Below are 16,816 nucleotides of genomic sequence, written 5' to 3'. Positions count from 1 at the left end.
AGAGCACACACTTCCATAATAACTGAGGTCTTTGTTCCTTTATAAAGTCAGTATAAAAGAAACGACCTCAAATGGTCCTACTCAATACAGTCTGAGTGTACTAGTGTAATTATATAGTTAAGATAAACTAATACCTAATTATACTACGACCTTCTAATGGTTTGTTCCTTTCCATTTTGGTCGTGAGCTACTGTTTATAATTTATAAGGTACTGATAACATCATCTTCTGCATGTGACACCACATACTATGTTATCTACAATATAAATTAATTGAACAACTACAAATAAATTGACCAAATGTGATTCTTTATTCAACATAAATGTTTACAAAAGCTTAGGCTTTCAGTATACACTCCAACAATCTCCCACTTATACTAATGACTAAGCTGCCATATCTTCTACCATACATCTGATTCTCATTCGCTCCACATGCCGATCGAAAGCTTTCGCCGGAAGGGCCTTAGTGAAAGGATCTGCCAGGTTATCCGCTGATGCAATCTTGGCGATGACAACTTCTCCTCGCTTCACGATATCTCATATCAGGTGGTACTTGCGCTCTATATGTTTACTTGCCTTATGAGCTCGTGGTTCCTTCGAGTTTGCAACTGCACCGCTATTATCACAATAAATTGTGATGATTTTGGGCAAACCAGGAATCACATCTAAGTCCATTAGAAAGTTCCTGAGCCATACTGCTTCTTTAGCTGCCTCAGAGGCTGATATATACTCAGCTTCCATGGTTGAGTCCGAAACGTATTTCTGCTTAACACTCCTCCATGAAATGGCTCCACCTCCTAAAGTAAACACATAGCCTGATGTAGACTTACTGTTGTCCCTATCTGATTGGAAATCTGCATCCGTGTAACCCACAGGGAGCAAATCGTCTGCTTGGTAAACTAGCATATAATCTCTAGTCCTTCTCAGGTACTTTAATATATGCTTTACCGCAGTCCAATGTCCTTGTCCAGGGTTACTCTAATATCTGCTGACCATGCCCACGGCAAAATAAATATCAGGTCTCGTACATAGCATTGCATACATAAGGCTTCCTACAGCCGAAGCATAAGGAATTGTTTTCATGTCTTCTATCTCCTTTGATGTCTTTGGAGACATCTCTTTAGATAGAGCTATTCCATGCCTAAAAGGTAAGAAACCTTTCTTGGAATCCTGCATGCTAAAACGAGCAAGGATTGTATCTATATATGAAGCTTGGGATAGACACAACATTCTTTTCTTGCGATCCCTTATTACTTTGATCCCAAGAATGTGTGCACACTCTCCTAAGCCCTTCATATCAAATTGTTTGGACAACCATACCCTTACGTCTGATAATACCTTGACATTGTTGCCAATTAACAAAATATCATCTACGTATAGTACAAGAAATACCACCACGTTTCCGTTACACTTCTTATATACACAAGACTCATCCAGACTTTGAATAAATCCATATGACTGGATTACTTCATAAAACCGGATGTTCCAAGACCTTGAAGCTTGCTTCAGTCCATAAATGGACCGATTGAGCTTACACACTAGATGCTCTTTGCCTTTTTCAATGAACCCTTCTGGTTGCTTCATATGGATGTTCTCTTCAAGACTTCCATTAAGGAAAGCTGTCTTGACATCCATTTGCCAAATCTCATAATCCATATGAGCAGCAATGGATAAGAGTATCCGGATAGACTTAAGCATGGCTACCGGTGAAAAGGTTTCCTCATAATCGATTCCCTCTTTCTGAGTGTACCCTTTCGCAACAAGCCTAGCTTTGAAGGTTTCTACCTTCCCGTCTGTCCCTCTTTTCCTTTTGTAGATCCACTTGCATCCAACGGCTTTTACACCATCAGGTGGTTCTACAAGCTCCTAGACCTTATTAGAGTACATAGACTCTATTTCAGAATTCATCGCCTTTTGCCAAGATGCTGCATCTATATCTTGGAGTGCTTCGTCATATGTCCGGGGATCGTTCATGTTTACCCGGGATCAAGTCCAAGACTCTCCCAAAACATGAATCTCTTAGGTCGCTTTACAACCCTCCCACTACGACGAGGTGCGTGGTTGTGTATCATGTGTGACACATGTTGCGGTCTCTTGTGGTACTTCATCTTGTCTTGTTGGTACTAAAGTAGACGTGTCCTCTTAGTTCTTCTAAAACAATTTTACTCGGGCTTGTGATCCATTATATAGTCTTCTTCTAAAAGCGGGCATTGGTGCTAACAATGACCTTCCGGTCTTTAGGACTATAAAATAAACCTCCTTTCGCTTCCTTTGGGATATCCCACAAACATGCGAACTTCTGACGAGATTCTAACTTATCAAGATCTCGTTCAAGACATGTGCTGGACTACCCCAAATCGAATATGTCTTAGACCGGGTTTTCGCCCATTCCACAATTCGTGGGAGTAGAAGAAACTGATTTAGAAGGTACTAAGTTCAAAATATACTGTTTCCAGAGCATATCCCAAAACAAATTTGGTAATTCCGAATAACTCATCATCGATCTAACCATCTCCATAAGAGTCCTATTCCTTCGTTCTGCCACACCATTCTGTTGGGGTGTACCAGGTGCGGACAGTTGGGATTGAATCCCGGCCTCTGATAAGTAATTCCTAAATTCTCCTAAGAGGTATTCGCCACCATGATCAGACCGTAGTGTCTTGATACTTTTACCTAGTCGTTTCTCCACATCAGCCTTGTACTCTTTGAACTTATCAAAGCACTCGGACTTGCAGCGCATTAGGTAAATGTATCCATATCTTAAATAATCGTCTATGAAAGAGACAAAATATTCAAAACCTCCTCTTGCCTGGACAGACATAGGACCACACAAATCAGAGTGAACCAATTCTAACACTTCTTTGGCTCTATACCCCTTGGCCTTGAAAGGCCTCTTGGTCATTTTACCTTCCAAGCAAGATTCACAAGTTGGAAAATTTTCCAACTCTAATGAACCCAAAAGTCCATCGGCTATAAGCCTCTGAATCCTACTTAAGTTAATATGACCAAGCCTTAGATGCCAAAGATATGCTTGGTTCATTTCCGAAGCTTCTTTTCTCTTATTTGAGTTAGAAGATGAGTTATAAATTTCCATGTTTTGCTTTGTGGGAGAAATTGGATTTAAAGTATACAAATTGTCAACTAATGTACCAGAACAGATAATCACTTTATTTCTCTTAATAACTACATCATTACTAAAGGAAACTGAATATCCATCTAAAAACAGTTTAGAAACTGAAATTAAATTATTTCTAAAACTGGGTACATAAAGATAATTACTTAAAACCATATTTTTATTTCTACTAAAAGATAAGTAGACGTCTCCCACTGCTATAGCCACCACCTTAGTAGCATTGCCCATGTAGACGGTAATCTCTCCTTCAGTCAGTCGTCGGGTTTCCTGCAAGGAATTGCAGACATGATCAGTGGCTCCTGTATCTACACACCAGGTGCTGGTAGATAACACCGCTAAACATGTATCAACAACTAGAGTATGAGATATACCTTTGTTGTTTTGATTCCTACGAGGATAGTCCGCCTTCCAATGCCCTGACTACTTGCAGATGAAGCACTTGCCCTTCGGCTTCTTCATTCCAGCTTTAGGTCCTATACTCTGAGATTTATTCACTTTCTTTGCTGAACCAACTTGTTTCTTCTTCTTCTTTCCTTTCGGTTTAGAAGTAGAACCATTTTCAACATAGTGAATATGAGAATTGTGACGAAACAAACCTTCTGCTGCCTGAAGTTCTGTCAGTAGTTCCGCCAATGAATATACCCTTTTGTTCATATTGTAATTCAGGCGGAATTGCTCAAAACTTCTAGGTAGTGGTTGGAGAATCATATCGATCTGGGTTTCCCCATCAATTTCTCCTCCAAGGATCTGTATTTCATTTATATAAGCCATCATCTTTAGGATATGATCCCTCACAGGAGTACCCTCTTGCATGGTGGCTGTCATTATCTTTCTCATGGCTTCTTGTCTAGAAGCCCGATCCTGATGGCCAAAGAGTTCCTTGAGATTGTTCATAATATCATAAGCTGTTGGTAAATCTTGATGCTGATGTTGCAATACATTTGACATTGAAGCCAAAATGTAATACCGCGCCATCTCATCTACCTTTACCCATTTCCTATGATATTCAATCTCCTCTTGGGTAGATTCACCATTGGGTGCATCAGGACAAGGCTCAGTCAGTACAAACTTATAGCTTTCAGCAGTAAGAACAATATCCAGGTTCCTTTTCCAATCTATGTAGTTAGGACCAGTAAGTCTATTCTGTTGTAGTATGATGAACAGTGGGTTGAAAGTCATCCTAAGAATCACAAATAACTTTTGGTCAGAACTCTAAATTTAGAATAATATTGATTCCTCAAACAATACTATTTTAAATTAACCAACACCTCAAACCACCGTGAATTTTGTATGCCACGATAGTGTGGACGTATACAAATTCAACATTTGTAAAAGGAGAGTTTTATCCCATTAATTTTATTATCTTGTCAACCTAACTTTTTGACAAATAAAATTAATAGTTGGTATCCTTTGGTCACACAAATAATAGCAGTGACTCCGATGGGGAGGATACTATTAGTTGTGCCTAAGTGTATACCATTACTTGACACTAAGTCCATTAATAAGATTGTGCCCCTTCCGATGGGGAAGATCACACGCTCTTAATTAACTTCCTATAGTCATCCCAAATGGAAGTTTGTTCTAGTGATCCACAAACAAGCTCATCCGATATGGAGGAAGGCACTCAGAGCCAACGCGCAAGCTTGTTTGCATCACTTATAAATCAGTAATGGAGACCATGAGTTTTACTTAAAAAATTCCTCTCCCACTTAGTTATTTATAAATGAGGAATTTTAACTATGCTAACCTACTAAACATGTATACTAACATACACACACAGCACAATATAAAAGCAATAAATAGAAAATCTAATTTTCAACTATTATGGCTTTTATCTATGGTTGTCCTCCGTGTGTTGTCATCCCAAGCTGCTGCCATATTTGGCCACCGCCACCGGGTCTAGCTATCGCATCCATTTTGCTCCTTGTTCCGCTGCGCCTCTGGTCCTCAGAAGGTTTCACGCTTTGCAAGATTCGATCCGCGATATAAATAGAATTTTACAATTTTGATCTTATATTCCATAAAAGGAATGTACATGTATCAAGATCAAAAATAAAATCCTAATAAAACTAAATACAGCTCCTGCTGTATTTTATAATACAATCATGCACACACATATAAATGCCCTTGACATGTCCAAGGGTCCAATCACACACATAAAACTATAAGCCATAATAGTTGGATCCTGCATCCACAAAGTTAGTACATCCTACTATTATCCTGCCTAAATTATGTATGACATGTGCATAATTAAACTAATACCAAATACACAGAGGCAAAACTCTAACTCTGATACCATTTGTTGGTTGCTACTCGGAAAACCTAGAGGTTCCACTGTACAAAAATTTTGTACAAAGGTCTGAACCTTTTTCCTAGCTACCATGTGTTCTTTTAAATTAAATTTTGGATCGCCTGCGGAACTTAACACGTTTGATCCAAAACTTAATCTATTTGTTCTTTTAGGTTTAGACTTGGATCTCCTGCGGAACTTAACACGTTCGATCCAAATCACCTTAAGTTATTAATTCCATTAAATATTAATTTTCATAATTGGTTCCCAGTACTGACGTGGCGAGGCACATGTCCTTCTTAGATATGGGAGCAACCACCACCGACTAGACAAAACCTTTTATGGAAAGCTAATATTTAATTTCCTAAAATAACTTTAGGTTAACCGAAAGGAACAATCAAATCACAAGGAAAAATAAATCAAAAGAACACAACATCGAAAAACATATTCGAAATACTAGAATCGTAAGCCTCTTGTATTTGGTATTATTTCCAAAAATAACTAGTATGATGCGGAAAGAAAAATTACTAGTTATACCTTTTAGAAAGACCTCTTGATCTTCTACCGTATTCCTCTTCTAACCTCGGACGTTGTGTGGGCAACGATCTTCCAAGATGAGAAACCACCAAACACCTTCTTCTCCTCCTAGCTAGGTTCGGCCAAAACAAGAAAGCTTCACCAAGGAAGAAGAAAAAAACACCAACCAAGCTCCAAGGGATGCAAACTTTCTCTCCTTCTTCTCCAAGTAGTATCCGGCCACCACAAGAGCTCCAAGCCAAGAGAAAGGTTCGGCCACCACAAAGAAGAAGAGGGGAAGAGAGGTTGGCCGGCCACACCAAGGAATAAGAGAGGGAGAAAAATAATAGAGGTTGTGTCTCATGAAGGCACCCCAACCCCCTCTTTTATATTCCTTAGTCTTGGTAAATTAGGAAATTTAATTACAATAAAATTTCCTTAATTTCCTTCACATGATTTAATTGAGAAAAATAAAATAAAATTTCCCAATTAATCTTATAATGGCCGGCCACATCATAGAGAGGAAAAATTAGACAAGTTTCAATCAACAAATTAAAACTTCCTAATTTGTTTTCGGAAATTTTAAAAATAAAATTTCTCTTCAAAAATCCCTTCATGGTTTATAAAAAGAAATTTCTATAATTTTAATTTTTCAACATGTGAATAATTTTCAAAGAGAAAATAAAATATCTTTCCAATCTACAAATAAGGAAAGAGATCTAATCTCTTTCTTTAATCTTTTGTAGATCCTTTTAAGAGAGATATTTTTATTTTAATTCTCTTTAATAAATTATATCTTCCACATAATAAAAAATTAAAATTAAAATTCTTTTTAATATTATTATGGCCGGCCCTCTCTAGCTTGGGTTCAAGCTAGGGCCGGCCACCCATAAACCAAGCTTAGGCCGGCCCTAGCTTGATCCCCAAGCTAGCTTGGCCGGCCCCCTTTAGGTGGGTATAGAAGGTGGGTATAGGTGGGTATAGTACTCTATAAATAAGAGGCTACGATAGGGACCGAGAGGAGGAATTGGTTTTGGTCTCCCGATAAAATTAAGCATCCCGTGTTCACCCCGAACACACAACTTAATTTTATCAATAATAATTCATTCCACTAGAGAACTATTATTAAACTACCGCACCAATCCCAAATTACATTTTTGGACTCCTTCTTATTATGAGTGTGTTAGTCTCCCTGTGTTTAAGATATCGAATGTCCACTAATTAAGTGAGTTACTAACAACTCATTTAATTAATATCTTAGTCCAAGAGTAGTACCACTCAACCTTATCGTCATGTCGGACTAAGTCCACTTGCAGGGTTTAACATGACAATCCTTATGAGCTCCTCTTGGGGACATTATCAACCTAGCTAGTATCTCTAGGACACAGTTTCCTTCTATAATCAACAACACACACTATAAGTGATATCATTTCCCAACTTATCGGGCTTATTGATTCATCGAACTAAATCTCACCCATTGATAAATTAAAGAAATAAATATCAAATATATGTGCTTGTTATTATATTATGATTAAGAGCACACACTTCCATAATAACTGAGGTCTTTGTTCTTTTATAAAGTCAGTATAAAAGAAACGACCTCAAATGGTCCTACTCAATACAGTCTGAGTGTACTAGTGTAATTATATAGTTAAGATAAACTAATACCTAATTATACTACGACCTTCTAATGGTTTGTTCCTTTCCATTTTGGTCGTGAGCTACTGTTTATAATTTATAAGGTACTGATAACATCATCTTCTGCATGTGACACCACATACTATGTTATCTACAATATAAATTAATTGAACAATTACAAATAAATTGACCAAATGTGATTCTTTATTCAACATAAATGTTTACAAAAGCTTAGGCTTTCAGTATACACTCCAACACATACAACCCTGTTCAACATGAGCGTCGGAACCCTGACTCCCCGCCGGGGTGTCTTTGCTTCCGTTCAGAACGCTCGGCCGGTCGCCCCAATCTTCATCCGCTTGGCCAAACCCCTGATTGATCTTTTACCTTTCAACCTCCACGTGGCGTTGACTCTGCTTAAAGGGGGGTCCCCCTCGTTACCGCCGGATCATACTAATTGTTTACCCTTAAAAGTTAGAGAAATTTGCATGCTCAATTTATAGAGTAGAACTTCCAAGTTTCAGTTTCTTAAAGGCTTGGTTTAAATTCTGTTTTAGAGGTTTAGTTATCATGAAGATACGCTACGAGTCACTTCATGTTTTACCATTGGTTTACTCTTAGAAACTAGAGAACTATGCATGCTCAAATTATGTTATTGGCCTTGCAAGTTTCGAAGAGTAGTTTTCTATGGGCCACATTCATCATAATGTTGCTCTACAATTTCTTCATGTCTTTCTCATATCATGTTTTAATTTAGTTCCTCATGTTCAAGTATGTTTAGGTACCCTAAATGAGTTTTGGTTTTGGTTGTATATATGCATTGAGGAAATGATACCATGTTAGCTTCTTTGGATTTGTAAGATTCTGATTTAATAGATTCCTATGCTTTTTTGTTATTTGGAAGTCAATACCATGCAAGTGTTGGAACCGAATTTGAAATTCGGTGATCGTGTTTCTACACTCCTATGCACAGTGAAAATTTAAAATTTTATTTGTGATTTAATAATTAAATCAAAGGAGTGTTCGTATGATTTTTAAAACAAACAAAAGCATGATCTTTATCTAAGCATGCATTATAGTCTAACCATATAAGTAAGATCCTAAAAGTATAACAAAGATACACTACCATGTGATTGATTCATATAATGCTAATTTAATCATTTTATTTATACATGTTAAACTATCTAAAATAAACATATTAGATCATTTAAGCATAACATAAATAAAACTATTAATATGTATTAACATATATATGAATCATAGTACAAGCATAAATATACCTTCTAAACAATCTGTGTTTGAGAATGACTCCAACTATTTCGGTTGTAGCGAAATAAACTCCTCGTCGTTGTCACGAGCTCGTACTTCCTTCATCTAATTCGGTCCACGATCGGAGTCCTCTTTCCAACACTTGATCGCACTAGAGATCAAGTGTCATTTTTCATCGAGACGATCAAAATGACTTCCTCGAAGATGAGGAAGGGGCTACCCAATTATCTATTCGCATGGGATTGTCTAGTAATCCTCAACAAAGGACTACACCTTCCAAAATTCTATAAAAAGGTGGACGGCAACAATACTTTTCGAAGAGGAGAAGCAATAACAAGGAGATGCGACTTTTCGATAGAAGAAAGGGAGAAGATCTTTATCTTCTTTCTTTTAGAAGTGGCTGTCAAAAACTTACTATCGAGTTCTTTCTTCAAAGAACTTGAGAGGTGAAGTGGCTGCTCAAACTCCAAGCAGAGGAAGAAAAAAAAAAAATAATAAATAAATAAATAGCTATCGAAGTTTTTCCAAAAGGAGGAAGAAAACTTGCACTCAACTCTTCAAGCAAGAAAAACGTGGCTCACGTAACTCTTCTTCATGGGAGAATAAGCGAGTTCCATTTTTTTTTTAATTGTAATTTCTCAAAGAGCAAGCCAAATAAATAAAACACGTGGAGTGTTTGGAGAGTTGAGTAGGGAAAATGGATAACGTGGTGGAGGGAAAAAGAAATAAAAAATAACAAAAGAATTTGTTTTCCTTTTCATTACACGTTCAACCAAGTTTTTTTTTTTTTTATAAATTTTCTTCTCATGATATAATATTTAATGTATTACATTTCCTTACGATGCAAACATTAATATATTACATTTTCTCTTAAGCTTGAACTTTCAAAGTTCATTATCTCTTCCATCTTTACCTATTAGATTTTTAAAATTTTTCTAAAACTCAATAATACAAGTCCATTGTAATCATATCAACAATCCAATATCGTTGATGTGGCAAACACATTTACTCACTATTACAACAATATAAATTTAATTTATAAACTTTGTGTGAAACTTTTCCGCTCTCCTTATTTCTATTGATTGGAAATCAATCTAACATTTGATCATATCAAAATTTATTTATCAATACACTGCTTGATCATATCAAACTTTATTCGTCAAATTCAACTACTTGAATTTGACTTTCTTAACGAAAAATAGGAAAACTAATACTTGTGTAACCCTCAATGGTTCAGAGATACAACTAGTCGTGGGTTCACAACTCTATAAGATTCAGAACTATACTTGTCCTTTATTCGGGCATACCCTTAATAACCCAATTCTATGATTAACTCCTTAATTATAGGATGCAAGAACTAATTCTAATTAGCACCCAACAAATCATGGTAAGAGCGTCTAGCAGCACCGTCCCATGATTCCCTAGGTATCACTAAATAGTGCCTGCAAGAACCAGTCGATCATAGTTAATGTACAGTCCGGTCCCTTCATCTCATATATCTCGATCGAATCTACAACCATTGGTATATCAAGGATTATATGTTAATTCGACAATCATGTGATATATCTTATATTGATATCGCATGTGTAATTAGGAAACTCCTTTCCTAAAGTACATCTTACAGCTCTGATCAAAGACTTCATTCACTATAAAACAATATATTACATAGGATATCCATACCTGTTGGTGCGCGGTGAATCCCCAACTACAATACACTGACTCCTATATGTTTCGTTACTACACCAATCTCACCACTTGATGACCCTAATAGAGTCGGTAAATGAGTCAAAGTGCAGCCCCAGCATATAGAGTCTCAGTGTTGTCCCGAGTCATAAGGATTACTAGTGTACGCCCACAGCTAAAGACTTATCCACTCGATAAATGATAACCATTTGGAAAGTCTGTGTGAAGGATGTTCGATGAACTCATCATATGATCATCTATCTGTATGTTTGAACATCTCTATGTCCTTACCAATAAAACATGGTACACTACATCACAGATGCTAGTCTTTAGCTCATGTAGCCTTTTATTCTTGTCTATTAGGTGACCCAATTGACTAGGAACAAATTTAGAATATACAATGAATATTGATGTATTTCATGATGACCATCATATGTACCACCACTCACTATAGCGTATTCAAGGACTTTATCTATGCATATAGCATGAGTATAAAGATAAAGTAATGTCAAACTGAATTGAATTATATTAAAATAAAGATTGTTTATTTACAAGAGTCAATAAAGCCCTAGCCAACAGTTGACTTTATAGGGTACCTACTCTAATAGCTAGCTCCTAGAACTTGTTACCTTCAGAATTTAGTATGAATGTTTGAGTTACTCTTGCTACTCACATCATGGTAATTTAGTGGACTTTAATTACTACTGTAGGACCGTTGGGCCGGTTAGAAGGGTTGGTAAATAACCTGTCAATTAAAAACAGACAACCCTTCCTCGAACGATTAAGCTAACACTTGTAAAATAAATTAAGCAGATAAATAAAAGCATAAAAGAAAAGACGAGGCACCAGATGTTTACTTGGTTACAACTGATGTGGTTGTTAATCCAAGGAAGATTAAGCTCAAAAACTCCTTCAGGCGGAGAAGCCTCTTACAACGTTTAGGCACAGAAAACAGAAGCTTAACTACAACTAAAGCATACAAGTGTTTGGAAATAGAATGATCGTGATTGTTGAAAAGCTTCTGGACCAAGGCTATATTTATAGCCTTGGTCGGGGCGCCTGGATGGGTTCCGGGCGCCCTGGGGGGGATAAAATTTATCCCCCAATGGTTGGATCGAGTCAAAGCTCGATCCTGTGAAAAAGTCCCTTCCGGGCGCCCCGGATGGTTCCGGGCGCCCCGGACAGCTCCGGGCGCCCCGGAGCCAAAAGTCAACCCAGTTGACTTTTGGTCCGTGCTCTCTTCTCTGGTTCAGCTCGCCTCTGGTCCGGGTCTTTCTGCTCCGGCTCCGCTTGCTTGGGTGATCTCTGACATCCGGAATAGGGCTCACCCGAACCCATCTTCCGGTCTTCTCGAGCGTGCTTCCCTCCGGCTTCTCGTCCCTCGGAATTACCGCGTGTCCCTTCTCGTCCACCAGCGTACTCATCCGCAGACTTTGTCCCTCGGTCGCACCCCGTGCCGACCTTCGCGCTAGCTGCGTCTCTTGCTCCCCGAGCAATCTTCCGCTCCGGCTTTCGTACCTCGGAACCACCGCACGCACTTCCTTCTCGTCCGCCGGTGTACTCTTCCGCAGCACCTCGTCCCTCGGACGCACAACGTGCCGTCCTTCTCGCTAGCTGCGTCTTCCACTCGAGTACCTGTGCTCCTAAGCTCCTGCACACTTAGACACAAGGTTAGAAACAACGCAGGACCTAACTTAACTTGTTGATCACACCAAAACGACCTTGGGGTTCCAACAGCTACATCTAGATTTCGGATCTTTATGTTAGGTAAGTTCATGTTGTTATTCTTTGCTTCTCATTTTGATAACCTTGAATGCTCATGAAATAAACCCACTTACGGTGATGCATTTGTTAATAATTGCATTTTATGCTTATGTAGTAATCATGCTTATATATGTTTGAGCGCGTGTCTATATAAGGGTTATGTTTAGGTTGATGTACATGCTTATATTCATGCCTATGTAGTGATCGTGATTATGATTGTGCTTATGCTTATGTCTATGTTTATGGAATGAAGTGGTTGTTTGTAACCGGGGGCCTACGCCCATAAAACATACCAAATCTTATTATGGGTTAAGTTATGAACCGGGGACCTAAGCCCGAGGAGCTTGCTAAATCTTATTATGGGTTAAGTTATGAACCAGGGACCTAAGCCTGGGGAGCTTGTCAAATCTTATTATCGGTTAAGTTATGAACCGGAGACCTAAGCCCGTGGAGCTTGCTAAATCTTATTATGGGTTAAGTTATGAACCGGGGGCCTAAGCCCAGGGAGTGAATTGGGATGGTGGGATGAACCGGGGACCTAAGCTTGGGGAGCGCACCAAAATCATGCATGGGTAGCGGTCTCCACCAACTTAGCTAGGGTAGTTGTTTGATCAACAACTTATGTTACGGTGCCGCTATGTGCAATCAAGCCACCACCACGATACATTTATAAGTACACATGTAGATATGTTTAAGCTATGTTTATGTTTACGCCAATGTTTATGTTTATGTTTACGTCTATGCCCATGTACTTGCTCATGATCAAAGGCTATCATTATGCCTAGATCCATTCCCATTCTTATATTTATGCTCTCATGCTTAAGTCGGTACATATGCTCATATATTCTCTACTAGTACGTTGATAGGAAAGTCCCAAGTCATCTAGAAGGGGGTTTCCCTTGGTGCACTAGATTATAGGTGCTAACTATCGCATAACAGGATTTTGAATATGTTGAGTCTCTTGACTCACAGACTTTAACCTTTTTTATTTCAGATAATGGGACAAGCGAGACATGGGGCATTGACCAGTGAACCAGCTCGAGATCACAGCGACACAACCCAAAAACCTTCCAGTTCAGTTTCTGTATTAAGTTATATTTTAAGAATCATCTATATAATTTCATTGAATTGAGAACTTACTATGGAAGTATGTACAAGTGATGCCTGCAGTTATATTTATATGATTTGTAAAAAAAACTAAGGGTGTTATATACTCAATGTCATCCGATTTGATGTACTTAAGTAACGACCTCGAGAAAGCTCTCTTATATAAATAATCTCCAATTAGTGTGAACCGGACACCCCTCCTTTTTAACAACCTAGCTTCCTCCCTATCGGTCGGTGTGCCACCCAATCAGAGGAATTCTATCAGTGGCGTCCTCCAGTCGCTCAGGGAGCCCATTTCATCCATCCTATCAATATGTGCCACCAGTAAAACCTGCTTAACCGACTTATCTATGACGACTGAGATAAAGAACTTACTAACTTAGCCAACTCGTCAGCATATTGGTTGTCTGACCGAGGGACCTTCTGTATTATTATTTCTTGAAAACTTATCTTCAATTTCTCGAAAGCTTCGGCATACAACTTGAGCCGAGCATTATTTATCTCAAACATCCCCGATAGCTACTGAGCTGCTAGCTAAGAATCCTAATAGATAAGGACTCTTGGCACTCCCAGATGTAGCTACTTGCAGGCCAACTATCAAGGTCTCATATTCTACCTCGTTATTTCTAGCCCGATTATCCAGCCATATGGACAACTGCATCCTATCCTCGTGTGGCGATATTAAGAGGATGTTGATTCCACTGCATTATCGGGTGGATGAGTCGTCTACATATATCTTCCAAGTTACGTTCAGCTCGGTGTTCTATACCTCAGTGACAAAATCAGCTAAGGTTTGGGCCTTGATCACTATTCGAGTTGATATTGTTGGATCGTGAAAGTCAATAGGGGGTGAATATCGATCAAAAAACGTTCGTAGAGAGTACGCAGCGGAAAAGAAATAGAGCAATGCTAACAAGAACCAATTTACTTGGTTCGGAGCCTTGGTCGACTTCTATTCCAAGGGTCACACTTGTCAAGTTTTTATGTTGGATCGTAAGCGTTCGATAGAGAGGGAGGTGAATATCGATTAAAAAAATATCGAGAATACGCAGCGGAAAGAGTAATTTAATTTAATTTAATTGAGTCCTTAGTCATCTCACCCGATCTACGTTTTCAATCAGGTAATCCTATAATTTTGTGAGATGAATTAGGTTCAATTTGAGGGGTTGGTTTAACTTTGTGTTAGATTCAGGTTTAGCTTTGGGTCCAACAAATAGGTATTCTCTGGATAAACTTCTGGGCTATGGTGAGTCACTTGGACATCATTAGAGTAACCATGCCTTCGAGGTTTTCCAAATAGTTCTATCCATTGGACTTAGTACAAAACCTTGGTCTAACTGGTTAGGATCCATAAAGGGTAGCTTCGGTCAGTTCCACTTAGCCAAATGCACCAGGTCGAAACCATATCTTCCTAAACATGCTTAAACTAAGTTTCCCTAATGTACTATCATCTAAAACTTCACTAGTATCATAGGTCAAGTTAAACTTGAACCCTTTCTAATTAATCCTAATTATCCTGCCGGGTAGATTAGTTTGGGTTACCCTGCCGGGTAGATTAGTTTTGGAGGTGCCAGCTATTCTGGAGCCTCCCCCTGAATTATTAGCCTTTATTTAATTTTTGGTTCTTGGTTTATGTCTGTTCTTTTTATAATTATAGTTTATTTGATGATATTCTAGGTCTTGGTGTGGCTTAAAATATTTAGATTTTGAATTTGTTGGTCTAGGTTTGTATTTTATTTTTTGATTTGATTTATTTGATTTTATATAATATATTTTTTCTTTGGGTATGTAGTATCGGTTAAGTCCTACTAGCGTGGTTAAGCATGCTTTCGGAACCCAAGCTTTGCTTGATTATTTGTGTTGGGTTATTAACGATTTAAATGTTTTGTTCGGACTTGACTTGTAGCCAAGTCCGATTTTGTTGTAAGTTGTTTTTTGATTATTTAATATTAGATCTAAATTCTTAAATCTAATTGTAAATTTTTCTAACATTTCTTTTAATTTGTTAATTTCTAGTTTTAGTAATAAATTTTCTTCCTCAAGTGTTGTGTCTTGAGTTGGATTTGGATTTTTGATTTGTTCCTTGAGATTTTGATTTCCTCAAGGAGCAATTTATTATTTTTTTCTAGTTTAACTAATTTACTATTCAAGCATGAAATAATTTTTAAAAAATATTTTTTTAAAATAAAATTTACCTCCTCGGAACCTTCAGAAACGAGTACGAACTCGTGGCTCAATTCGGGTTCGGACCCGTCTTCCGATTCTTCGTCCGATTCTTCTTCGAGGGCCATCAGCGCGAGGTGGCTCTGGTGCTTCTGATCTTCGGCCTCCGATTTGTCCGAGGAGGAGTAGTCCCAAGTCGCTTTCAGAGTCTTCTTCTTCAATGCCTTTGTCTTGTCGCACTTCAGTTTCGGACACTTATTCTTGTAGTGCCCCTTTTTGTTGCATCCGAAGCACGTTACGTTCTTTGGTTCGGGGGAGTTGATCTTCTGCAAGTCCTTCTTGCTGAAATTGTTCTTTCTCCTGGTGAACATCTTCCTTACCAGGTTCACCAGGTACTCTTCATCTTCAGTCTCCTGATCCGACTCTTCTTCGGGTTCAGGCTTGTTTTTAGATCTCTCCTTGGAGGAACCTGCAAACAAAGCTACACCTTTCTCGGTCCTAGCGTTAGTTTGCTCATGCAATTCTAATTCACAAAAAAGCTTGTCTAATTTTAGTTTGGATAGATTTTTAGATATTTTGTAGGCATCCACGATAGATGCCCACAAATTATTGTGTGGAAAAGAGTTCAAGGCATACCTTATTAAGTCTCTATTCTCCATTTGATGTCCTATTGAGTGGAGACCGTTGATGATGTCCTTGATCCTTGCGTGGAGCTGACTTGTCATTTCTCCTTCCTGTATTTTAATGTTAAATAACTTATTTAATAACAAGTCATATTTCGTTACCTTTGCGTCGCTTGTTCCTTCGTGTAGCTCGATCAACTTGTCCCAAAGTTCTTTCACATTCTGGTGAGGTCCTACCCGGTTCAACTCTTCCTTCGTCAGTCCGCACTGGAGCGTTTTGAGTGCTTTGAATTCCGTTGAAGCTTTCTTCTTCATATCCGAGGTCCACTATTCTGGGTCCAATGGGATTCCGGAGTTGTCGACCGACATCTTGTAGCCTCTTATGACGCTGAACCATTGATCGAAGTCCGTCTTCAGGTAGACTTCCATCCGCTTCTTCCAGTACGAAAAGTCATCCCCGTTGAACAGGGGAGGACGTACTGTACTGAGGCATTCAAGTTGAGACATCCTGCACACAAATAAATAAAAAGATAAATAGAGTCCCAAGACTAGGTCTTGGATTAGTAGTGCGGGATTAAAATTGAAATAAACTAAAAGACTGATTTGGTGTTGTACCAAATTAGATTAATAGC

This window comes from Zingiber officinale, chromosome 9A (genome assembly GCF_018446385.1).
Source record: "Zingiber officinale cultivar Zhangliang chromosome 9A, Zo_v1.1, whole genome shotgun sequence".
NCBI lineage: Eukaryota > Viridiplantae > Streptophyta > Magnoliopsida > Zingiberales > Zingiberaceae > Zingiber > Zingiber officinale.
The sequence above is the reverse complement of the archived record's forward strand: the minus strand, read 5'-3'. Positions refer to the sequence as shown.